The sequence below is a fragment of the Haliotis rufescens genome, unplaced genomic scaffold (genome assembly GCF_023055435.1).
Source record: "Haliotis rufescens isolate VD_foot unplaced genomic scaffold, xgHalRufe1.0.p SCAF_13, whole genome shotgun sequence".
Taxonomy (NCBI): Eukaryota; Metazoa; Mollusca; class Gastropoda; order Lepetellida; family Haliotidae; genus Haliotis; species Haliotis rufescens.
Genome location: NW_025963813.1, coordinates 24,337,910 through 24,364,572, shown reverse-complemented (window position 1 = coordinate 24,364,572; position 26,663 = coordinate 24,337,910).

Sequence of the window (26,663 nt, the reverse complement as noted above, 5' to 3'; positions counted from 1 at the left end):
TCTTGAGATATTGTGGCAACACCGTTTTCTAACTCCAAAAACAGATTTGCCTGCTGTGACCTTGAAAATGGGGTCAAGGTCACCAAATCTGACAGGTGTATGCGGTGTCTGTATATACACTATAGTTCCAAATATGAAGACAATCCAGCGATTAGTTCTTGAGATATCGCGGCAACACCGTTTTCTAACTCCAAAAGCAGATTTGCCTGCTGTGACCTTGACAATGGGGTCAAGGTCACCAAAACTGACTGGTGTCTACGGTGTCTGTATATACACCATAGTTCCAAATATGAAGACAATCCAGTGTTTAGTTCTTGAGATATCGCGGCAACACCGTTTTCCAACTCCAAAAGCAGATTTGCCTGCTGTGACCTTGAAAATGGGATCAAGGTCACCAAAACCGACTGGTGTCTGCGGAGTCTGTATATACACCATAGTTCCAAATATGAAGACAATCCAGTGTTTAGTTCTTGAGATATCGCGGCAACACCGTTTTCCATAAGCAGATTTGCCTGCTGTGACCTTGAAAATGGGATCAAGGTCACCAAAACCGACTGGTGTCTGCGGAGTCTGTATATACACCATAGTTCCAAATATGAAGACAATCCAGTGTTTAGTTCTTGAGATATCGCGGCAACACCGTTTTCCAAAAGCAGATTTGTCTGCTGTGACCTTGAAAATGGGATCAAGGTCACCAAAACCGACTGGTGTCTGCGGAGTCTGTATATACACCATGGTTCCAAATATGAAGACAATCAAGTGTTTAGTTCTTGAGATATCGCGGCAACACCGTTTTCCAACTCTAAAAGCAGATTTGTCTGCTGTGACCTTGAAAATGGGATCAAGGTCACCAAAACCGACTGGTGTCTGCGGAGTCTGTATATACACCATAGTTCCAAATATGAAGACAATCCAGTGTTTAGTTCTTGAGATATCGCGGCAACAAACAGGTGGGACGTACGGACGGACGTACGGACGTACGTACGGACGGTCGTGAATACTATATCCCCCGCTTCGCGCTTTCGCGCGGCGGGGGATAATAATGGGTATGCCTCCCTCTCTGTTGGGTGCAGTCCTGGCATCGACATCTCATTGACCTCACCAAAGCTTGCAAGGATGCTCGAGGAATGAGTTGCAATTCTATTTGCAGTATCCGAGTTAGTGCCTGGAAATTCGAAACATGGTGGTGATTGTCGCAGATTCGTCTTTCTAGCAAATACCACACATTCACACGAGGTGCTAGGTCATAACCATTCTATGTAAGGAAGTCTCTCGCAACCCAAGCAAGATGGATTCTAACGTTGTCATCCTGTAGGATGATAGCTCCACGAAGAATCGTGTTCAAACTGGGAGAAACTAACCGTCAAAAAATCTCACCCCGATACCATACGCAAGTACGTAGTACAGAGGACGTGGTACATAGGAGTCCTGTGTCGCAGGCGCGAACCCACTCCAGCCTAGAACCACCACTGAATATATGTCCTCCCACTGTGGTTGCGTCACCAAAACATTCTCCAGGGCGTCTGATTACGTGGATTTAACCGTCATTGCAGTCCATATATACTGAACAACAAAAGTTCCTGTGACAGTGAATAAGATTTTAATGCAAAGTTATTTTTTTTACCAAATCTGAAACAATTTCGGTTTGCAACACATAAAAGACTCCTGTAAGTGTACAAATGGTTTAATTTGCCATACTGACTTCAGAAAATGCGTGATTTCATAAAAAAAAACTGAACATGCCAAAATGTCAATTTACAAATCAATAGCGTGTGTGTCCACCTCTGGCTGCGATGCAAGCAACACATCTTCGTCTCATGGAATGGACCAGGCGTCGCACAAAGTCCTGAAGGATATCTGTCCATATCTGCTGGAGCATGTTTCGAAGTCCCTGGAGAGTCTGTGGAACATGTGGTTGACGTCGAAGGCGCCGATCCATCTCATCCCACATGTGCTCGATTGGTGAGAGATCAGGGGAGCGAGCCGACCAGGGGATGACATTCACGTTGTTTTGTTGACGAGAATCCTGAACAAGTCGAGCGATATGAGGCCGGGCGTTGTCATGTTGAAAGGTAATACCTGGGCCGTGACGACGCAAAAACGGTAGAACAACAGGGCCAATGATCTCGTCGCGGTAGCGCTGCCCATTGAGATTTCCCTCTACCATTATCAAACGGGTCCTCTGTCTTGCTGTAATCCCACCCCATACCATTACGCTGCCACCCCCGAACCGATCTTCTTCCATGACACAATGATTAACGTAATGTTCACCTCGACGTCGGTACACTCTATTCCGTCCATCGGTGGTTTCCTGTCAAAATGGGACGTCTGGCGGGTCTTCTGGCGACAATCCCTGCACATCTGAGGCGACAACGTACGGTTTGCGAAGATATTCGTCGAAGGCCAGGTATACCTCTTGCAGTCACTGTTGCTGTTTGGAATCGATTTCGTAGGTGTGTTGTTCGAATCCAGTTGTCCGTTCGATTATTGGTTATGCGTGGCCTGCCACTCCGAGGATGGTCTCTGACTGACTGTATTCGTCTGTTGCCAACGTTGCCATAAACACCAAATGGTGTTTCTGTGGACGTTAAATTGTCTTGCAACATCACGTTGACTCAATCGTGCTTCAAGCATACCAATGGCTCGCAGACGCTCATTTTCGGACAGGCGTGGCATTTCGTAATGTTGAATAATTGAGTAATTTTGTTGTTTTACTGAGTGGTTGTTGTCAGCACGATGCAAAACAATGCATATGGAATCCCGTTGACGTACATGTTTTTACACCCATTCTTGGGTAGTGAAATGCATGAGGCTTGCATAAAAGTCATCTTTTGCATGGGATGCATGCTTTTCTGTAGCAGTTGCGTTTTTGTGACTTGATTCCATACATGCACTACAATATTGAAAACCAAACTTTACTTGTTTGAAAAATACCCTAAATTGTTGCCTGTTCCACCATACATGAACTCTTGCCCAGGACAGACGAGCAGCTCTGTGTACAAGAAGGCGGGGTGGACGTCTTGACCTTAGATCCGCAGCACGTAGGGGGCTATGGATTGTCTGTGTGCTGGGGTGCTGCTCGCAGTTGTGGGCGGAGTCAGCATGCAGTGGCAAAGCCTTGTCTCAAAGCCTGGAGGACAATGTGTCGATCATCAGCCAGCGTCGTCCAGAGCACGGTCGTATGTGGACCAGCCCCGTTGCACAGAACCTCTCTCACCCACCCAAAACCTGTACATGCCAACACTTCTACAGACTAAAACAACAAGTACCATGGCCCAGTGCACGCAGTTCTGGCGTCATATTAGCTATTAGTGGGTGGAATGGAACAGCCCAAAAGAAATAACTACAAGAATGTAAAAATATGTACACAAAATAATGGCTGCTGTACAACTGCTGTGACATGGGCCCATTGCCTACGTAACCTTGCTGAATAAACAACAACTGCAACCTGCGTGAAAAGGGCAAGGCCACCAGCTCGTCTTATCCACTGTCGTCCAGCTGGATCGTCCTTATACTTGGCAGTAAGACCTAGATCTTGGGTTTTCCTCCAAAGCGCCTGTCCAAAGAGGAAGAAGCATCCTATCGTTCCAGCTCCTGGAAATTCTTCTTTAATTGCATGGATTGTAGCGAGTTCAAAATCTGTCTGGACTGTGGTTGAGCAAAGGGCCGATGGAGTCACTGTCTTGATGAGTCCGAAAAGTCTGCTGTACGTTTCTTTCTGACGACCTTGCAAGAGCATAGAGGAGTGGGTATGGTACGTATCCAGTCCTAGCATGTATGATATAGACTTGGTCAGGGCAGACGGTGAACGTACCATCAATGTAGATAGTTTCAGCAGGCTGTAGAGCTTAAAGTTGTTGCTGGGTTGAAAAGGCGAGGATCTTGTTGTCATCTCCATCACTGAAGAGAGAAATGGCTGACCATCTGATGTCTGTGTCCATTCTCCTTCCAGCTGAACTTCAGCTCTTGTCGTTGGCAAAAGGGGTATGGTCTTCCTTCTGAGGCTGTACATAGTGCTGCACAAAGATGGTATGAATGGAATTAGGTCGGGGTCCTGTCCAGTTACTTCATCGTTGTACAGAGCAGGCATCTGAGTGCTTTCATCGCAGGCTCTCTTCCTGATGATGCTAAGAAACTACAGTTTGTTGGAGGGTGGGAATGTTCACTGACATTTCTGAGAAAATCACCATCAGTGGTACATCTCCCTTTACATGTAGCCTTGACACACTTCCAGTCTGTCTAGCAATATTCTTGAGAGGTCCTTTCCTGTGACCTGACAAACTACACCTTCCTTAAACCAGCCATTGTGATAACCCATGCTGTTGTTGTTGTTATTGTTGCCTTAAGTGTTTAAGAGGTCACGTTCTGCCTTAGCAATTTCAGCTGACCTATCCCTCTTTGGAACTCCTGTGTGTGAGAAGGGTACACATATCTATTGCGAGTTTTAGTATTCATAGAATTTCTGTTTTTGTATTGATATGATTTCTAGTTTCATATATTGCTATGAATTGATTTTCATATTTGGCTGCTCTGTTTATGTACATTCGAGAAGCTGTCCATCTATCAGAAATAGAGTTAGTTTGGCCTTCGCTATTGCATCTTGGCTTTAGAATATCTACGACAGGCCGGGGCATGGTCTAGACATTCCATTAACAAGTGAGCAATGGCTTCAGGTTGATTGCAAGATGGACATACCTTGTCATAGTTCTCTTTGTCACCGTGTCTGAGGTGTGAGATGGCTATTTCAATTTTCCTTTTATTTGAGTATGAGTATGGCTTTTGGTGGATCTTGGGGTTATGGAGGCTCTGATGTTCATTTTTATCTCTAGTTTACTAAAGGGAATATGCTGTATCTCCGCTTTGTCTTGAGCTAGCTTCGCCAGTGTGTCTGCGTTTTCATTTCCATGAATATCTATGTAATACGGGATCCAACACAGCTCCACCTTTCGTCCTTGGATCGATAGTTTTGGAGTTTCTGCAGCTGATGGCTTGAAGTGCACTTAGCGAGTTTGATAGGATGCATGCCTTTGCTTCTGGTTGTTTTGGTATGAGTTTGAGTGCATGATGAATTGTCTCCAATTCAACAGTAAATACTGACTGACCATCAGGCAGGGGAACCGAATGTGCTTGGGGTTTGGAGCTATGGATATGGATCATGTAATCAACACTGTTGTGGAGAGGATTCTTCTTGTATATCTGAGACCAGCTGTCCCGGGTAGTTTAGTGATAGCTACTGATCATGGTTGGGTTTCGGGTGAGATCACGCACTCATATCCCAGATGGCTTTAGTGAGGGATTTTTCCGAGCTAGTCCTTCATCTCGGGTGTTTTTGTCTTGCCATATCTTTTTCATCAAAGGGTTTGATGTTCGTCCCCAGAACGATATTTTTGCCTGCTCTCTTCTCAGTTTTAACTGGAGTTCTCCTGTTTCTTCTTCTAGTTCTTCTAGTGAAGTACTTGTTGCTGTACCTGTGGCTAACTTTTATGGCTTTGTATTGTATTCTGTCGAGGCGACTCAAGACAGTGATTGATGCTGAGTGAAAGGCCTCACAGCAATAGTCTATTTTGATCAGATACATAATTTGTAGAGGTCCAGATGAGTGTCCCTCGAGGTGCTCCAAGATGTGCTTAAAATTGCACGATATACGATCAGGTCTTTTTGACATCTGTTTTCAACATATTCTATATGTTTTCTCCAAGTGAGGTGTTGATCTAGGATCACCCCTGTAAATATTGCAGATGTTTGGAATTTTATTGGTTTGCCTTTTATAGAGAGAAGGGGTAACATAGCATCTTTTAGCATTTTTCTCTCTTGAAAGGGTGAACACCGATTTATTGCTCCATTGATCTACTCAGTCCAGGGCTGACTGGAGTTTGTTTTCGGATTTTTGTAATATTTCTGTCTACCCATATTGACCCAATCATCAGCGAATTTAGGAGTTTGGATAGGAGAGTTGATATGATCAAATAGATCATTGTTGATCAGGGTTGGGCTTATAATGCTGCCTTGTCGCGTGCCATTGTCCAGTGACATAGGATCAGATTGATTGCTCCCTATTTTAACTGATAGTGAAGTTTGCCATGTTCCCTTCTTCTCCATTTTGTGCTAGTTTTGTGAGGAGTCTGTCATGCCATACCATGTCGAAGGCTTTGCTGAAGTCCAGGAATACTGCGGCTAGGTATTGACTGTTTAAATGAGCTTTTTTTATTTCATTTTCCAGTCTTAGTATATGATCTAGACATGAGTGTCCCTTCCTGAAGCCGCAATGATTAGGTTTGTTTTAAGTTTCAAGGTGGTGCATGAGCCTTTTTGTAATCACAGCTTCCATAGCTTTGCACATGTGATGTGAGTGAGATCGGTTGATAAGAGTTTGGTTGGGTTTTAGAGATTTAGGGATTGGTACTTCTCCTTTGGACCATATCGTATTGTACTCGGTGCCTTTTCTATGTCATATTGCATCATCAAACTCTGTCACAGTAAATGGTGTATTGTATACCAGATTTGCGGCTGTTTAGATATCTTCTTTTTTCTAAATATTTTTTTATTAAGTTCAGTATATGATGTTACATAGTTAAACATAGAGTAGCACGTCATGTGGTATACTTATTAGGGGTAGGTTTGTTTTGATATCTTTGGCATAAGCATTTATTTCTGTTTGAATTCTTTGCTGCAGTTTTTGTTGCTGCTGACAGATGAGAAGTGCTCAGCTAGAATATTGGCCTTTTCTTTGACTGTATGGGCGTTGGCTAACTTGGGAATTTTTGTGGGTTTACGCTTACCCCTGACTGCGTGTATTTTGCTCCGGACTGTTTTAGCATTTGTTTTTTTTCATTTAGAGATTTGCAGAAAGTCTGCGATTTTTCTTATTTAGAATCGTCTAAGAGCTATCTAACTTTTGTCCTGGCTGCTCGGACTTGGGCGCAGGCTGATTTACCCTATTTGATCTATCAAGAGCTTTCTTTCTCACTCTCCTAGCTTTTGCTGTTTCCCTGTTCCACCATTGTACCGGAGTTTAGCCAGTTTTGTGGGCTTTTTCGTAATTGATTTTTCAGCTGCGGCAATAATTGCTGAGGTGAGATTTTGGCCACAAAAGATCAGGATTATCCGAGGCAATTCAAAATGCTGAATTTGTTGTTGATTATATACCCATACTTGTAATTCTATTTTATCTCAAACTTCTATTCTTTCTACCACCTTAGTTTGTATCTATACCCTTCTCCAGTTTATGTTCTCTATATATACTACTATATAACTTACATGCATATATAATCACCAAGTCGTTGAAGTTAAAATAGCTAACCACTGTTTGATCTTATGTCAAGTTAATCCATGTCATTTATCCCTGCTTGTCCTACTACTAATTCATCCTCATGGGCTCTTCCACTATAACAACAGGTAAACCCCCTGTGTTGTTTTAACTAAGTGTCGAAGTCTTGGCATGCGAAGGTTTTGCGAGATAACCCACACTCAGCCTATGAATGACATAACCAATCAACTGCCATGACACGTTCCTCATGGATGCATCATCGTGTAACCCCTTCAATGGCACGACTTCAGTCGAAATCACCCTCAGGTCTTGTAGGAGGAACTGCAGGGAGATGTGTGATTACAGCTGGTGAATGCGGGCTTTTTATACCCAATATCTGGCATGAGTTTCAGAAAAATCATGCGTAATCTGCACAATGTTGCGTAATGAGATTGTTGTCTATGTGTGTCACATGCAGAACCTCAAATATGAGTAACAAAACGCATTGTTTTCTTTTGAAAACATGTTTGCCAGTATTGGATTTTATGAAACAAAATCATGGAATTGTACAATATTCAACATTAGTTATTCCCATGTATTCCTTTATGATCTCTTTCAAAACTATTGTTATGTGCTTACTACGTTACTCTATAAAATATACTGAGTCAAATTAAAAACTTCATATTTTTAAAAGTAATCCCATACATGATATACAACGGACAAATGTATCAGAGAAGGTAATTTTTAATCATTAATGTCCAAAGAAGGATTTTAATTAACGGTGGTAACCATAATTTGTTCCAAGCACCTACAGTTTAAATCATAAGTCCCAAACACGAGAATCCGATGGCACACAAGTTCAGTAGCGTGTATGGCCACCATGTGCGTTGACAACTGCCACACAACGCCTCCGCATGGACCTTGTGATGCTTGTGAACACATGATTGGGAAGACGACGCCATTGTTGTTGCAAAATGGTGCCAAGATCTTGCAAATTCTGTGGTTGGTTCTGGAGAGTGCGAAGACTTCTGCCAAGAGCATCCCAGACGTGTTCGATGGGATTGAGGTCGGTAGACCTTGACGGCCAGTCCATGACGTTGACTCCCGCATTCTGAAGGAAATTTCTTGTCAAAATTGCTGTGTGGGGGTCTAGCATTGTCGTGTTGGAAGATCAAACCGGGTCCATGTGCTGCCATAAAAGGCAGAAGTTCTGGTGCCAGTACCTGGTCGCGGTAAGCAGCAGCGTTGAGGTTGCCACGGATGACAAGAAGCCTGGAACGTGCATTGCCACAGAAAGCACCCCACACCATGACACTTCCGCCTCGAAATCTGTCAACTTCCTGTACACAATACTGGGCGTAACGTTCATGACGGCGCCTCCATACCCTCGCCCTACCATCAGCAAATCGAAGATTTAATCGGGATTCATCACTGAAGACGACTTGATTCCAATTCCTCTATGGCCCACAATTGACGTTGACGTCTGTGTAATTGAGTCAGAATCGGCCCGCAGTATGGCCGTCGTGCTTGAAGGCGAGCAGTTCTCAGACGGTTTCGAACAGTTTGCGTACTCAGTCTACCCGTAAACAGTTCATTTCTGGTTGATGTGGCCGTCAAAAATCGGTGACGGAAGTGACGTAAGACAATCTAACGATCCTCTGCATGTGACGTCACACGTGGTCGACCTGGCCGAGGGCGATCAGCGGTGGTACCCGTTTGCTGTAGACGCGTCTGTAAATCATAAACAGTCCGTCGACTACAACCCATCGTCCTTGCGACTTCAGCTACGGACGTTACCCTCTGCAACATGCCGATGGCACGTTCACGTTGCACATTTAAAAGGCGTGGCATGACAAATGGCCGTAAAGACTTTTGTTTTCTTGTGTTTTTCTTTTTTTGTTAATGACTGCTAACAAGTATGGCTGAAAACACATGGGTATTATGGCCACGTGACCAGTTGCACGTGAAAAACCACTTTTGCCACTATAGTGCTGTGCACATGATTTTGATCGATTCACCTGCACAAAAACGGATGTTATCTGAAGACAATACGTGGCCATTACTGTTTAAATACACAATAAGGGCCCATAATGATAACTGGTCGAAATGTTAAAATTTTAGGATTGTGAAGTTTTTAATTTGGTTCAGTATATATGCGTGTTCCAATACTTTTTTTGAGTAGTATATTTAAGAGATCTACATGTCAGCTTGACCGGTTTGGCTTAACGGTCAGTTATAGGCAATGGTGCATCAGGCAAGCAACTAAATATCGCCCAACCACAAAGGAAAGAATTATTATCTTTCAGTCACATGTAAATCCTATGATAATTGTTAAGTAACAGCCGTGCGGACATCATGGTATACTGGCCGCTAGCGCCAGATGAATAACAGTTATACACCTCTACCCCAATCATCTAGATTGACTTTACCTCAAGTGTTGTGAAATGTAGACACCAAAGGCTAAAGCTGTTGGTGGCTATGGATGGGAGGTTTCAATTATATAATTAATATGTGATCAAAACACATTAATTAAAAAAACGCCAAGAAACCAGTTTCCTGTTTTAATAATACTACCGGCATTACCTTAATGTGGGAGGAAAGTCTGACGTGATGCAGGTCTTAGACGTTTTCCACTTTGCGGTAACCCACGAGCACGGGTATGGTGCAGACAACACTAGAAACATAATCGGGGCGAACCAGACTTCAAACCAAAAATTATAGGTTTATGGCGTAAATCTGCACAGCGAATTTCCGCGCTTTGGACGACCGGGACACCCGTACCCCCTGTCACTCGACCCCTTTGAGGATAAAAATAGATAATAATGGATTAACTTAAAAAATGTTGTATATGTCCAAGAGCGCATGTTTTGGCCCTCGGATGGTAGCTCAGGGTGGAGACGGAAGACAAAACTCAGGGTTGAAGTTTAGACAAAAGCAGCCATGTTTATTGTTGATGGGTTGAACTAAGTCGAAAGGGTTCATGTTGATGACAACGAGACAGAACGCACACGGGGAATGAGTGACCAATGATCCCGATGTGGAGACCCGTTCTGTCACTAACACGAAGACGGGAAGTCGGGCGTTGATTCTTCGTTGTCGACGGCCTTGGCCGACGCCACGACTAGCCGTACAATCCGTCCGCTTCTGTCATTGATCTGGGCTCGTCTCTCTGCTTCTTTCTTAGGTTGCGTTTTAATGTGCGCTTTCCGACATATGCGTATTTCCCGCACGACCGTCTCTCTGGTTGACCAGTCAGGTTTTGTAGATGGAGGTATTACATAACTTGGGGCAAGTAATGAGGTGTCAACTGACATTTATAGATTGCGGTGGAGATTAAGGGTCCTGGCTAGAGGATCAAAGGGGTTCTCATGATCAAAGGGGATACGCCGAATGTTTGCTGTATAGAAAGAGGATAGAATTTCCGTGTTCTTTGGAAACATATTGAAACAATTAGGTATTTTGGATAAATGAAGTTTTGAAATGATTTGCACCATAACATATAGACAACACATGTAAACGACACCTTTTTGAAGTTTCCTCGTGAATTTTGCTTCCTATTCTCATGAACAAAGTTGTTCATATGGATTACCTGACCAAAAGAAAATTGTAAAATAGAGGATTTTTCAGAGGATGGGGATTTATTGTACCAGATGGGATACCTGGCCCTTTTCCCGGTCACGGTGAGGCAATTCTACTATAAGGTTAGAGTGAGGCAATAGATGCAAGGCAGACCAGTTGAGGGCACATCTGGATGAAACTATGTCCAGAAGGCAATTCAAAGCCTATCTTTCCACTGATGAAAGAACTCATTGCAGATGTTGCAGTACTTGATCAGTGGAAACCAGATTTGGCTTATTCACCAAAAACCTGAATGAGTAAGTGAGTATGGTTTTACGCCGCTTTTAGCAATATGCCAGCAATATCACGGCGGGGGATACCAGAAATGGGCTTCACACATTGTATCCATGTCGGGAATCGAACCCGGCCGGTCCTCGGCGTGACGAGTGAACGCTTTAACCACTAGGTTACCCGACCGCCCCTCAGCCCAAACGTGTAGATATCGTTGTTTTATTATTATGTGTTTTCTTGTTTTATTACTATTTTCCATTTTGTCTTTCAAAATCAGACGATTGATGAATTACGTTGCTTCCATTTCTTTCTGTGAGCAGTAAGGATCCATCTTTTCTCTTTTAATCATTCCTTCCAGCGTAGAATCTTCAAGTGCGTCATTCGTAAATAAACTTGCTGTATAGGATTTTCTTGAAAATGCAAGGACTAGAGTTCAATTTTGAGTGACGTCGGCAATATTTCCGCCCTCCTGTTGCTTTAGCAAGTTGATCCAAATTTCCTGAAAATCCACGTTTTCCGACATTTTTGTACTGACAACAGTATCTACACATGTCAAGTTTCAAGTACGAAAGAATATTATGTTCCATGACCTAACGAAACGAGATGATGTTGCAACTTAAATTCGAAACCATGGTTTAAGAATGCCTCCTAAGTTGTTGATTTGTCTCCCCTTATTACCAAAGCGACCCACGGTTTCTGTGGTTCCCTCTTGTCATACAGTCTTGTGAATAGTTTTTTGTGTCACTCTGAATCTATACTTTCCACAAAAAGAAGGAGCTCATAAAATGTAAATGTTATGATCGGCCGTCAGAAGAAAGATTGACTGCCAAAGACCAAAACCTAACGCTCAACCACACCCGAAATAAATATTGCACACAGACCATACAATTCCTCCGATGGTCTCGTGTAATGTTTCAGATTCACTCTGACCTTTCTGGAGGCGTCTTTAAGAACGTCATGCAAAGGTCAACGTAAGGCAACATGACGAATTTGGGGATGAGTCTGTAATGATATATAGACGGGGTCACTTTGACTGTTTAGACCACCAGTCATTATTGTGGCAATTTAGACATCGCCAATTGCAAAAGAATAACGAAATATCTCAATAATTAATTAATAAAGGTAGCTGCATGTGTGTTAATACTTACATTACGTACAATACTAACACGAACTGAAAGAAAATCAAACCCGAGCATATGTTGTGTTTGAAGCTCTATTGACCAAATTCATTGCTAAATATAACCGCTCGCAGTAACATATCTGGCGGTTCTTTACCGGATTTTAACCACGTGATCAAAACCCATTGAAGATGTTTATCGCTGGCAAAATAGATATTTCTTGAAAAGCGCGCTATACATTTTTGTGATTACTGTAAGTAATATTCTTTATCGCCGGAATACTTTGAAGTATTGGAACACATGCAGCTATCTTCATTAATTTATTATCGCGATATTTCGAGATTCTATTTCAGGTGGCGAGTACTATACAGTAATAGCGAGACAACATATTGGCTCAAACAGGTGTACCGTTTGCGCGCCATGCTGGTCCACGTTTTGTCTAGTAAGACGATAACGCTCACGCCTATCCTGCATGTATCGTAACACACCACCTCCAGCATCAAAACATCACCAGAATGCAATAGCCATCCACAAGTCCTGACTTTCCCCTACAGAGCATGGGGCATGATCGGGAGACGTCAAAGGCCATGCCCTATATTATCAGAACTGAGCCAGGCGCTGCAAGAGGAGAGGACAAGACTCATTAATTCGGACCATGTCACGCCGTATAAATGAATGTTTGACCAATGGCTTTATTTCACATGTCATCTCAAAGCCCATGTCTCTCTTGGTTGTTTGCACCCTCACAATGCATCGCCAACATGTTCTGTTGATTATCATGTTACGCATATTCCTTTTTCTTATCAAACTATTAACATCACTCGATCCCTATTTGTATATCCCCTACCTTTTGGGTAGAGTATGTATTCATTTCTTAATATGACTCAGGCGAGGCGTTTTCATCGGTCTCTATTTCTAACTCCGTGGAATGGAATTGGCTGTTTGACCATTATTGACAATCAGATCATCGACATACAAGAAACTTACGTTAAGCTTTTTGGCCATATTCCCGTGTTTTTACTTTGCCAAAACGTGCAGAAATTCCGTTTCATATCCATAAAAAGACATATCAGCATGTCAAGAAGGGGAGCACAATTGGTGCCCATGGGGATGCCTAAATCTTGCCTTTAGTCCTATCTTCAAATTTCAAATAAACATAATATTTGAGGAAGTCCAGCATGTCACATATTGTTTTCTCAGTAAACTTCTGAAGCCCATTTCTGGTGTCCCCCGCCGTGATATTGCTGGAATATTGCTAAAAGCGGCGTAAAACCATACTCACTCACTCACTCAGTAAACTTCAGATGACATTTACTATTATTTTGGCAAGTCTGTCGTGTGAGATGGTGGTGTATAAAGTGGAAAAGTAAAATGTTTTAACAGAATTGAACGTTTTTTCGAAGATTCAAGCAATCCTTGGTGCTCATTTTGGCCAGATCTCTTCATGAAACTGTTGACGGTTCCTCAAATTTGAAATATTGTGCGATAGTTATTGAATCTTTTTTCTTTTTTTTTGGTCTTATTAATACGTTTAAAACATAAATTCCCTGTTCTGCAATTTAAAATTCTGGAACATGATGTTTAAGTAACGCTACAAGTTGATTGAAAATTAATTGAATCGTGTCTCACGATACTTTCAGACACACATTTGTGTTTTTAGAAAAAAAAGAAGTTTTAGGGCCACATGGTTTAAAGACTGAGTTTTCGAAACATTACTGTTCCTATTTATGTAATAATACACCTAAACAAGGTAAGTATTAACAGGTTGACATTTCTCATATTAAAAGAGTACTAGTGGTGAATTGTGTTTATTATTTCCACCTCAATGTTATCCCGATTTAGAATCAAATACCATGAAATTGTTGAATCATTATGGTATATTATGCCTAGAAGTACAGTTATTGCGTGTGTAAAGCAAAACCAATAGCCGTCTTCGTTTGGGAAAATCCATTCGCTGAGAAATACGACCTTGGCGGTGTTCCATAAACTATAATGGATGTATGTAGTGTATCATATAGAAACTCAAATAATGTTTATTACAAAAAAAACTAATCATTCGGTTGTATGTATTTGATTATATATATGGCATTATTTCACAGCTTTAATCATTAGAACCAAGCTGCGCTTCTACCCGTTGCGCCATCGGATAAGTCACAACAGTCGGTGTCTCTTTCGATGAAAATCCGGCGTCGTTTGACTGGAACATGACTTGGAGGTATAAAATCATTACTCTTTATAATATCGACAGTTACACAGCCGGCAAACACGTTGCTGACAAAACCAGAATAGTGGATAATTTGAGATTGCCAACGATTTGTAAAACAGAATTTGACCTGTTTTCGACACAAGATATGTTTTCCTTTTTTTGGCAATGTAAACAAGGTCTTGAATAGATAACAACTGAGAAGATTGATGGTTTATTTTAGAGAGACAAGACGCACCCCTGACAGGCATCACTTTTAAATAAATCAAGTTCTCAGTATAATTTTTCTAAACAAACGAGAACATTTTCAAAATTGGACAGGTATTTGTTTCACTAGAATATATTTTTCCTCTTCTTATTGTCTCAGTATTAAAATTTTCTAAAGAGAAAAACGCTCTTTTGGTATGAAATTATCAGAATTAATCGTAATGCGTTCGCCTAACAGATAGGGTACAAAAATATAGAATTAAAGTTGTGACAGGCGTTCCTGTCGTGAGGCTGCCCAGTGACAGAGCTTACTGGCCTTGGAGAGTGCTTAGTTCGAATCAAACACTCTGATCCGCAGCGCTTTGCGTTGGATTTTTATACACATGTTGCAAAAAATAACAATCGCACTGAAGAAAGCACCTCAATCTGGAAACCTTACTTAAAGTGCAAGTAAATTGAAAACTTGATTCCAATTTTGTTACGAATATCAATTTTGCTAGATAAAAAATCATAACATTCGTAGAAAGTATTTAAATGTCCTTGTGAAATTTTCCACAGAAATACATTACGCACATTCACACCACTGCATATGATTAAATAAACATACACCGTGCACATAAATACAGTAGGAACATCCACACGACTGAATATGATAGATAAACCAACACCATGCCCATAAATTCAGTAGGCACATTCACACCAATGATTATGATAGATAAACATACACCATGCACATAAATACAGGAGGCACATTAATACGACTGCATATGATAGATAGACCAACACTATGCACAGAAATACAGTAGGCACATTCACACGACTGATTATGATAGATAAACCTACACCATGCACAGAAATGCGGTAGGCACATACCACGACTGATTATGATAGATAAACCTACACCATGCACATAAATACAGGAGGCACATTCATACGACTGCATATGATAGATAGTCATACACCATGCACAGAAATGCGGTAGGCACATTCACACGACTGATTATGATAGATAGTCCTACACCATGCACATAAATACAGTAGGCACATTCACACCACTGATTTTGATAGATAATCCTACACCATGCACATAAATACAGGAGGCACATTCACACGACTGATTTTGATAGATAAATATACACCATGCACATAAATACAGTAGGCACATTCCCACCGCTGATTATGATAGATAAACCTACGCCACGCACATAAATACAGGAGGCACATTCATACGAGTGATTATGATAGATAAACCTACACCATGCACATAAATACAGTAGGCAAGGCACATTCAAACGACTGCATATGATGGATAAACCTACACCATGCACATGAATAAAATAGGCACATTCACATGACTGCATGTGATTGAAAGGCCTACACCATGCACATAGATACAGTAAGCACATTCACACGACTGATTATGATAGATAAACCTACATAATGGTCATGCATATTATGCGGCTGGGAATTGATATCCAGTACATTCATGCATAATATACGACTGTGTATTATTATGCAGTACATTCATGCATTATTATACGACTGCGCATTGCTCTGCAGTACATTCATGCATATTATACGACTGTGTATTGTTGTGCAGTACATTCATGCGTATTATACGACTGTGTATTGCTCTGCGGTACATTCATGCATATTTTACGACTGTGTGTTGTTATGCAGTACATTCATGCATATTATACGACTGTGTATTGCTGTGCAGTACATTCATGCGTAATATACGACCTTGTATTGCTGCGCAGTACATTCATGCGTATTATACGACTGTGCATTATTATTCAGTAAATTCATGCATATTATACGACTGTGTACTGCTCTGCAGTACATTCATGCATATTATACGACTGTGTATTCTTATGCAGTACATTCATGCATAATATACGACTGTGTATTGCTGTGCAGTACATTCATGCGTTATATACGACCTTGTATTGCTGCGCAGTACATTCATGCGTATTATACGAATGTGCATTATTATTCAGTAAATTCATGCGTATTATACGACTGTGTATTGTTATGCAGTACATTCATGCATATTATACGACTGTGTATTGTTATGCAGTACATTCATGCATATTATACGACTGTGTATTGCTGTGCAGTACATTCATGCGTATTATAAAATCATTACTCTTTATAATATCGACAGTTACACAACCGGCAAACACGTTGCTGACAAAACCAGAATAGTGGATAATTTGAGATTGCCAACGATTTGTAAAACAGAATTTGACCTGTTTTCGACACAAGATATGTTTTCCTTTTTTTTGGCAATGTAAACAAGGTCTTGAATAGATAACAACTGAGAAGATTGATGGTTTATTTTAGAGAGACAAGACGCACCCCTGACAGGCATCACTTTTAAATAAATCAAGTTCTCAGTATAATTTTTCTAAACAAACGAGAACATTTTCAAAATTGGACAGGTATTTGTTTCACTAGAATATATTTTTCCTCTTCTTATTGTCTCAGTATTAAAATTTTCTAAAGAGAAAAACGCTCTTTTGGTATGAAATTATCAGAATTAATCGCAATGCGTTCGCCTAACAGATAGGGTACAAAAATATAGAATTAAAGTTGTGACAGGCGTTCCTGTCGTGAGGCTGCCCAGTGACAGAGCTTACTGGCCTTGGAGAGTGCTTAGTTCGAATCAAACACTCTGATCCGCAGCGCTTTGCGTTGGATTTTTATACACATGTTGCAAAAAATAACAATCTCACTGAAGAAAGCACCTCAATCTGGAAACCTTACTTAAAGTGCAAGTAAATTGAAAACTTGATTCCAATTTTGTTACGAATATCAATTTTGCTAGATAAAAAATCATAACATTCGTAGAAAGTATTAAAATGTCCCTGTGAAATTTTCCACAGAAATACATTACGCACATTCACACCACTGCATATCATTGATAAACATACACCGTGCACATAAATACAGGAGGCACATTCATACGAGTGATTATGATAGATAAACATACACCATGCACATAAATACAGTAGGCACATTCACACCACTGATTTTGATAGATAAACATACACCATGCACATAAATACAGGAGGCACATTCATACGAGTGATTATGATAGATAAACCTACACCATGCACATAAATACAGTAGGCACATTCACACCTGTGATTTTGATAGATAAACCTACACCATGCACATAAATACAGTAGACATATGACACCGCTGATTATGATAGATAAACCTACACCATGCACATACATACAGTAGGCAAGGCACATTCACACGACTGCATATGATGGATAAACCTACACCATGCACATGAATAAAATAGGCACATTCACATGACTGCATGTGATTGAAAGGCCTACACCATGCACATAGATACAGTAAGCACATTCAAACGACTGATTATGATAGATAAACCTACATAATGGTCATGCATATTATGCGACTGCGTATTGATACCCAGTACATTCATGCATAATATACGACTGTGTATTATTATGCAGTACATTCATGCATAATTATATGACTGCGCATTGCTCTGCAGTACATTCATGCATATTATACGACTATCTATTGCTGTGCAGTACATTCATGCATATTATACGACTGTGTGTTGTTATGCAGTACATTCATGCATATTATACGACTGTGTATTGCTGTGCAGTACATTCATGCGTAATATACGACCTTGTATTGCTGTGCAGTACACTCATGCGTATTATACGACTGTGTATTGCTGTGCAGTACATTCATGCGTATTATACGACTGTGTATTGCTGTGCAGTGCATTCATGCGTATTATACGACTGTGTATTGCTGTGCAATACATTAATGCGTATTGTACGACTGTGAATTGCTATGCAAAACATTCATACGTATTATACGTCTGTGCATTTTCATTCAGTACATTCATGCGTATTATACGACTGTGTATTGTTATTCAGTGCAATCATGCATATTATACGACTGTGTATTGTTATGCAGTACATTCATGCATATTATACCACTGTGTATTGTTATGCAGCACATTCATGCATATTATACGACTTTGAATTGCTATGCAGTAAATTCATGCGTATTATACGACTGTGTATTGTTATTCAGTACATTCGTGCATATTATACCACTGTCTATTGTTGTGCAGTACATTCATGCATATTATACCACTGTGTATTGTTATTGAGTACATTCGTGCATATTATACCACTGTGTATTGTTGTGCAGTACATTCATGCATATTATGCGACTGTGTATTGTTATGCAGTACATTCATGCATATTATACGACTTTGAATTGCTATGCAGTACATTCATGCGTATTATACGACTGTGTATTGCTGTGCAGTACATTCATGCGTATAATACGACTGTGTATTGTTATGCAGTACATTCATGCATATTATACCACTGTGTATTGTTATGCAGTACATTCATGCATATTATACGACTTTGAATTGCTATGCAGTACATTCTTGCGTATTATACGACTGTGTATTGCTGTGCAGTACATTCATGCGTATTATACGACTGTGTATTGCTGTGAAGTACATTCATGCGTATTATACGACTGTGTATTGCTATGCAGTACATTCAAACATAATATACGACTTTGAATTGCTATGCAGTACATTGATCCGTATTATACGACTGTGTATTATTATTCAGTACATGCATGCATATTATGCGACTGTGTATTGTTATACAGTACACTCATGCATATTATACGACTGTGTATTGTTATGCAGTGCATTCATGCGTATTATACGACTGTGTATTGCTGTGCAATACATTAATGCGTATTGTACGACTGTGAATTGCTATGCATAACATTCATACGTATTATACGTCTGTGCATTTTCATTCAGTACATTCATGCGTATTATACGACTGTGTATTGTTATTCAGTACATTCGTGCATATTATACCACTGTGTATTGTTATGCAGTACATTCATGCATATTATACGACTTTGAATTGCTATGTAGTACATTCATACGTATTATACGACTGTGCATTTTTATTCAGTACACTCGTGCATATTATACGACTGTGTATTGTTATGCAGTACATTCGTGCATATTATACCACTGTGTATTGTTGTGCAGTACATTCATGCATATAAAACGACTTTAAATTGCTATGGAGTACATTCATACGTATTATACGACTGTGCATTGTTATTCAGTACACTCGTGCATATTATACGACTGTGCATTGTTTTTCAGTACATTCATGCATATTATACGACTTTGAATTGCTATGCAGTACATTCATGCATATTATACGACTGTGCATTGTTATGCAGTACATTCGTGCATATTATACCACTGTGTATTGTTGTGCAGTACATTCATGCATATTATACGACTTTGAATTGCTATGCAATACATTCATGCGTATTATACGGCTGTGCATTTTTATTCAGTACATTGATGCATACTATGCGACTGTGCATTGTTATGCAGTACATTCATGCATATTATACGACTGTGCATTGTTATGCAGTACATTCAAGCGTATTATACGACTGTGTATTCCTATGCAATACATTCATACGTATTAAACGACTGTGCATTTGTATTCAGTACACTCGTGCATATCATACGACTGTGCATTGTTATTCAGTACATTCATGCATATTATACGACTGTGTATTGCTATGCAGTACATTCATGCATATTATACCACTGTGTATTGTTATTCAGTACACTCGTGCATATTATACGACTGTGCATTGTTATTCAGTACATTCATGCATATTATACGACTGTGTATTGTTATGCAGTACATTCATGCATATTATACCACTGTGTATTGCTATGCAGTACATTCATGCGTATTATACGAGTTCATATTGTAATGCACTACATTAATGCGTATTATACGACTGTGCATTATTATTCAGTACATGCATGCATATTATGCGACTGTGTATTGTTATACAGTACACTCATGCATATTATACGACTGTGTATTGTTATGCAGTGCATTCATGCGTATTATACGACTGTGTATTGCTGTGCAATACATTAATGCGTATTGTACGACTGTGAATTGCTATGCATAACATTCATACGTATTATACGTCTGTGCATTTTCATTCAGTACATTCATGCGTATTATACGACTGTGTATTGTTATTCAGTACATTCGTGCATATTATACCACTGTGTATTGTTATGCAGTACATTCATGCATATTATACGACTTTGAATTGCTATGTAGTACATTCATACGTATTATACGACTGTGCATTTTTATTCAGTACACTCGTGCATATTATACGACTGTGTATTGTTATGCAGTACATTCATGTATATTATACCACTGTGTATTGTTATGCAGTATATTCATGCATATTATACGACTTTGAATTGCTATGCAGTACATTCATGCGTATTATAGGACTGTGTATTGTTATTCAGTACATTCATGCATATTATACGAATGTTTATTGTTTTGCAGTACATTCATGCATATTATACGACTTTGAATTGCTATGGAGTACATTCATACGTATTATACGACTGTGCATTTTTATTCAGTACACTCGTGCATATTATACGACTGTGTATTGTTATGCAGTACATTCATGCATATTATACCACTGTGTATTGTTATTCAGTACATTCATGCATATTATACGACTTTGAATTGCTATGCAGTACATTCATGCGTATTATACGAATGTGTATTGTTATGCAGTACATTCAAACATAATATACGACTTTGAATTGCTATGCAGTACATTGATCCGTATTATACGACTGTGTATTGTTATTCAGTACAGTCGTGCATATTATACGACTGTGAATTGCTATGCAGTACACACATGCGTATTATACGACTGTGCATTTTTATTCAGTACATTCATGCATACTATGCGACTGTGTATTGTTATGCAGTACATTCATGCATATTATACCACTGTGTATTGTTATGAAGTACATTCATGCATATTATACCACTTTGTATTGTTATGCAGTACATTCATGCATATTATACGACTTTGAATTGCTATGGAGTACATTCATACGTATTATACGACTGTGCATTTTTATTCAGTACACTCGTGCATATTATACCACTGTGTATTGTTGTGCAGTACATTCATGCATATTATACCACTGTGTATTGTTATGCATTACATTCATGCATATTATACGACTTTGAATTGCTATGCAGTACATTCATACGTATTATACGACTGTGTATTGTTATTCAGTACATTCGTGCATATTATACCACTATGTATTGTTGTGCAGTACATTCATGCATATAAAACGACTTTAAATTGCTATGGAGTACATTCATACGTATTATACGACTGTGCATTGTTATTCAGTACACTCGTGCATATTATACGACTGTGCATTGTTTTTCAGTACATTCATGCATATTATACGACTTTGAATTGCTATGCAGTACATTCATGCATATTATACGACTGTGCATTGTTATGCAGTACATTCGTGCATATTATACCACTGTGTATTGTTGTGCAGTACATTCAAGCGTATTATACGACTGTGTATTGCTATGCAATACATTCATACGTATTAAACGACTGTGCATTTGTATTCAGTACACTCGTGCATATCATACGACTGTGCATTGTTATTCAGTACATTCATGCATATTATACGACTGTGTATTGCTATGCAGTACATTCATGCATATTATACGACTGTGCATTGTTATGCAGTACATTCAAGCGTATTATACGACTGTGTATTGCTATGCAATACATTCATACGTATTAAACGACTGTGCATTTGTATTCAGTACACTCGTGCATATCATACGACTGTGCATTGTTATTCAGTACATTCATGCATATTATACGACTGTGTATTGCTATGCAGTACATTCATGCATATTATACCACTGTGTATTGTTATTCAGTACACTCGTGCATATTATACGACTGTGCATTGTTATTCAGTACATTCATGCATATTATACGACTGTGTATTGTTATGCAGTGCATTCATGCATATTATACCACTGTATATTGTTATGCAGTACATTCATGCATATTATACGACTTTGAATTGCTATGCAGTACATTCATGCGTATTATACGACTGTGTATTGTTATTCAGTACATTCGTGCTCACTATGCGACTGTGTATTGTTATGCAGTACATTCATGCATATTTTACCACTGTGTACTGTTATGCAGTACATTCATGCATATTATACCACTGTGTATTGTTATGCAGTACATTCATGCATATTATACGACTTTGAATTGCTATGCAGTACATTCATGCGTTATTATACGAATGTGTATTGTTATTCAGTACATTCGTGCATATTATACCACTGTGTATTGTTGTGCAGTACATTTATGTATATTATACGACTTTGAATTGCTATGGAGTACATTCATACGTATTATACGACTGTGCATTTTTATTCAGTACATTGATGCATACTATGCGACTGTGTATTGTTATGCAGTACATTCATGCATATTATACGACTGTGCATTGTTATGCAGTACATTCAAGCGTATTATACGACTGTGTATTGCTATGCAATACATTCATACGTATTAAACGACTTTGCATTTGTATTCAGTACACTCGTGCATATCATACGACTGTGCATTGTTATTCAGTACATTCATGCATATTATACCACTGTGTATTGCTATGCAGTACATTCATGCATATTATACCACTGTGTATTGTTATTCAGTACACTCGTGCATATTATACGACTGTGCATTGTTATTCAGTACATTCATGCATATTATACGACTGTGTATTGTTATGCAGTGCATTCATGCATATTATACCACTGTGTATTGTTATGCAGTACATTCATGCATATTATACGACTTTGAATTGCTATGCAGTACATTCATGCGTATTATACGACTGTGTATTGTTATTCAGTACATTCGTGCTCACTATGCGACTGTGTATTGTTATGCAGTACATTCATGCATATTTTACCACTGTGTACTGTTATGCAGTACATTCATGCATATTATACCACTGTGTATTGTTATGCAGTACATTCATGCATATTATACGACTTTGAATTGCTATGCAGTACATTCATGCGTTATTATACGAATGTGTATTGTTATTCAGTACATTCGTGCATATTATACCACTGTGTATTGTTGTGCAGTACATTTATGTATATTATACGACTTTGAATTGCTATGGAGTACATTCATACGTATTATACGACTGTGCATTTTTATTCAGTACACTCGTGCATATTATACGACTGTGCATTGTTATTCAGTAGATTCATCCATATTATACGACTGTGTGTTATGCAGTACATTCATGCATATTATACCACTGTGTATTGTTATGCAGTACATTCATGCATATTATACGACTGTGTATTGCTGTGCAGTACATTCATGCGTATTATACGACTGTGTATTGCTGTGCAGTACATTCATGCGTATTATACGACTGTGTAACTATTGTTGTGCAGTACATTCATGCGTATTATACGACTGTGTATTGTTATTCAGTACATTCATGCGTATTATACGACTGTGTATTGCTGTGCAGTACATTCATGCGTATTATACGACTGTGTATTGCTGTGCAGTGCATTCATGCGTATTATACGTCTATGCATTTTCATTCAGTACATTCATGCGTATTATACGACTGTGTATTGTTATTCAGTAGATTCATGCATATTATACGACTGTGTATTGTTATGCAGTACATTCATGCATATTATACCACTGTGTATTGTTAGGCAGTACATTCATGCATATTATACGACTTTGAATTGCTATGCAGTACATTCATGCGTATTATACGACTGTGTATTGTTATTCAGTTCATTCGTGCATATTATACCACTGTCTATTGTTGTGCAGTACATTCATGCATATTATACCACTGTGTATTGTTATTCAGTACATTCGTGCATATTATACCACTGTGTATTGTTGTGCAGTACATTCACGCATATTATACGACTGTGTATTGTTATGCAGTACATTCATGCATATTATACGACTTTGAATTGCTATGCAGTACATTCATGCGTATTATACGACTGTGTATTGCTGTGCAGTCCATTCATGCGTATAATACGACTGTGTATTGTTATGCAGTACATTCATGCATATTATACGACTGTGTATTGTTATGCAGTACATTCATGCATATTATACGACTTTGAATTGCTATGCAGTACATTCATGCGTATTATACGACTCAATATTGCTGTGCAGTACATTCATGCGTATTATACGACTGTGTATTGCTGTGAAGTACAGTCATGCGTATTATACGACTGCGTATTGCTATGCAGTACATTCATGCGTATTATACGAGTTCATATTGTTATGCACTACATTAATGCGTATTATACGACTGTGCATTATTATTCAGTACATGCATGCATATTATGCGACTGTGTATTGTTATACAGTACACTCATGCATATTATACGACTGTGTATTGTTATGCAGTGCATTCATGCGTATTATACGACTGTGTGTTATGCAGTACATTCATGCATATTATACCACTGTGTATTGTTATGCAGTACATTCATGCATATTATACGACTTTGAATTGCTATGCAGTACATTGATGCGTATTATACGACTGTGTATTGTTATTCAGTACATTCGTGCATATTATACCACTGTGTATTGTTGTGCAGTACATTCATGCATATTATACGACTTTGAATTGCTATGCAGTACATTCATGCGTATTATACGACTGTGTATTGTTATTCAGTACATTCGTGCATACTATGCGACTGTGTATTGTTATGCAGTACATTCATGCATATTATACGACTGTGTATTGTTATGCAGTACATTCATGCATAATATACCACTTTGAATTGCTATGGAGTACATTCATACGTGTTATACGACTGTGCATTTGTATTCAGTACACTCGTGCATATTATACGACTGTGAATTGCTATGCAGTACATTCATACGTATTATACGACTGTGCATTTTTATTCAGTACACTCGTGGATATTATACGACAGTGTATTGTTATGCAGTACATTCATGCATATTATACGACTGTGTATTGTTATGCAGTACACTCGTGCATATTATACGACTTTGAATTGCTATGCAGTACATTCATGCGTATTATACGACTGTGTATTGTTATTCAGTACATTCGTGCATATTATACCACTGTGTATTGTTGTGCAGTACATTCATGCATATTATACGACTTTGAATTGCTATGGAGTACATTCATACGTATTAAACGACTGTGCATTTGTATTCAGTACACTCGTGCATGTCATACGACTGTGCATTGTTATTCAGTACATTCATGCATATTATACGACTGTGTATTGTTATGCAGTACATTCATGCATATTATACCACTGTGTATTGTTATTCAGTACACTCGTGCATATTATACGACTGTGCATTGTTATTCAGTACATTCATGCATATTATACGACTGTGTATTGTTATGCAGTACATTCATGCATATTATACCACTGTGTATTGTTATGCAGTACATTCATGCATATTATACGACTTTGAATTGCTATTGAGTACATTCATGCGTATTATACGACTGTGTATTGTTATTCAGTACATTCGTGCATACTATGCGACTGTGTATTGTTATGCAGTACATTCATGCATATTTTACCACTGTGTACTGTTATGCAGTACATTCATGCATATTATACCACTGTGTATTGTTATGCAGTACATTCATGCATATTATACGACTTTGAATTGCTATGCAGTACCTTCATGCATATTATACGACTGTGTATTGTTGTGCAGTACATTCATGCATATTATACGACTTTGAATTGCTATGGAGTACATTCATACGTATTAAACGACTGTGCATTTGTATTCAGTACACTCGTGCATATCATACGACTGTGCATTGTTATTCAGTACATTCATGCATATTATACGACTGTGTATTGTTATGCAGTACATTCATGCATAATATACCACTGTGTATTGTTATTCAGTACACTCGTGCATATTATACGACTGTGCATTGTTATTCAGTACATTCATGCATATTATACGACTG